This window comes from Natator depressus, chromosome 7, assembly GCF_965152275.1.
Source record: "Natator depressus isolate rNatDep1 chromosome 7, rNatDep2.hap1, whole genome shotgun sequence".
In the NCBI taxonomy this organism is placed as follows: domain Eukaryota; kingdom Metazoa; phylum Chordata; order Testudines; family Cheloniidae; genus Natator; species Natator depressus.
In genome coordinates this window covers 81,060,002-81,062,504 of record NC_134240.1, presented here as the reverse complement: position 1 = coordinate 81,062,504, position 2,503 = coordinate 81,060,002, and positions in this window count along the sequence as shown.

Here is a 2,503-nt window from a genome sequence, read left to right as displayed (position 1 = left end):
GCTAGGACAGTAAATATAATTCCACTATATAAATCTATAGTATACCCACATCTTGAATATTGCTTGCAGTTCTAGTCATCCCATCTCAATAAAAGATATATTAGAAAAGGAGGACAACAAAAATGACTAAGGGTATGGAACAGCTTCCATATGAGGAAAGATTAAAAAGACTAGGACTGTTCACCTTGGAAAAGAGACAATTAAGGAAGAAATGATAAAGATCTATAAAATCATGAATAAGGCTACATTTTAGTCATGGGTATTTTTAGTAAGTCATGGACACAGTCATGGGTAGTAAACAAAAATTCACGGCCCCTGACCTGTCTATGACTTGTACTGTACCCCTGACTAAATACTGGGAGTACCATGGGTGCTTGGGGGAGGATGGTGTGGCCCAGGGGGTGCTCTGAATGCTGGGGGGAGGGTGGCCCTTCGGGGCGCTGCAGGTGCAGCAACCCAGGGGTGCCATGGGTGCACTGCAGGTGTGTGGGAGGTACTGTGGGGCAGCTTTGGGGGGCACCACGAGTGCTGCGGGGGCAGCCTGGGGGGGGTGCCGCAGGTGCTGGAGGGCAGTCTGGGGGTGCCATGAGTGCTCAGGGGGGGTAGTCTGGGGAGCACAATGAGTGCAGCCCAGGTCCTCCGCTGGTGCTGGGGGGAGGAGGTTTGGCAGGGCTGGCAGGTTCCCTACCCAGTTTCTGGGAAGTGGCAACATGTACCTCCCTCAGCTCCTAGCTCCACATGCCTCTGTCCGCTGGCAGCTCATAAACCAATTATTAGGTAACTTAAGTCCAAGATTTTAAAGAAAGCAATGTTTATTTAGAAACCAGATAAGTCTCACACTCCTATTAGTCAGTGTCTTGATAACAGCCTCCCCTGGATAGGATGAATCTTGTAATTACAGCACATCTCTGCTAGAGAGCACTTGTACCTATTCCATTCCACTTTCCTAGAACACATTGCTACAAAGGCACCCCTTGAACCTTGTTTGGTAAAGACACACCTTTCTTACATACCACTTGATTTCTAACAAAGCCTACCTGTATGCAGCTAGATCCCTATGGTGGGGGACTGGAGGTAGGAGGTCCTGTTCTGATTAGACAACAAATGAAAATTTCATTTGTTGCCTAAAGTTACTACTTACTCTGGGAAGAAAATATTGTATGTTCTCTTTTGAATGGTATCTAGTATACTTCAGAGGAATTAGTATTTAGCAAGAGTGGGAGGAAGATCAAGGCTCTAATAAATTGAACAATTATTGGTGAGTGGTTAGAAATATAATAAATGAAAATGAAACTGCTCATGTATAAAGATGGCGTGTTGAGTAATAAGTTGGGCTTTGAATTATTTGAGGAAAATTAGGGGTTTCCAGGTTAAGAAAGTCATAGAAGACAGGATACATCATACTAGATACAAGTTTAAACAGGATATAGTTTCTGAGATATGTTCAGACTTTTAACCCTGAAAAAGCAAAGCAATCATTAAAAATAACTAAATGGTTCTGTTATGCTAGTTTATACAGCATTCATTTGTCAAATGCCATGCAAATCTAAAGACAGGGCCCTTGCGCCAAAAAGGTTTTATGATCCAAGACAAGACTTGGATAGTAAACATTGGGAATATAGTCTGATAAAACCCTGTGTTAGAATCAAAGCTAAAGCACCCTGGAACATGAGATAACTTTATGCTTATAGACCAGTCTTGAGCTAATTTAATAAACTAAGCCTTCAACTTTAAATTTAATCAATTTTCTTAATTTTTAAAAACTTTGTTTATTCCTTAAATCTAAGAGCTAAAAAACAAAATCAAGTTTGACATCTTTATTCAGCTATCTGACTTATGCATGCACAGAATTTCTGATTGTAACATATGGGAAGAGTATATTTCATATATGCTTAACGCAACAATGTAAACAATTGTTTGGGTGTTAAAAAAGACAGAAAAACATAACCCTGAAAAACTGAAGTCTCAATAAAAATTGGAACCAGTACATCAGTTGTATGAGCTTTCACATATTGCCCCCAAGTATGTCCAAAACCAGGCTGAGAAACTACTCTCACCCTGAAGAGACCAATCATGCAGACTTAACTGTCACAATCCTTGGCTTCTCTGATAAGACTGCCAAAAGTAAAAACACCATGAAATGAACTAAGCCTACTGGCTCATTTCAAAAGTGACACTGAATAAGTCTCTGGTGGGGGTGGATTTTCTCACTGACATGCGATGAACTGAAACTCGTAACTATAAATTACTTAAGATTCTATATACTATACAAATTTCCTAAGCTATCTATTAACCCAGGTTTTCCATCCTCAAAATACATTCATATCCGTTGCAAATGATATTTTCAGTACAATGTACATTCCAATTAAAGACAATCCACATGCTTTAGTGAGAATACAGCTATTTTAATAACTCAAATAGAGGTTCAGTGTGTTTCCTGTTTATTATACATGGTTGCACAATCTGAGGCTAGTTAAATACAATCTGTTTTCAAAGTCTCTTG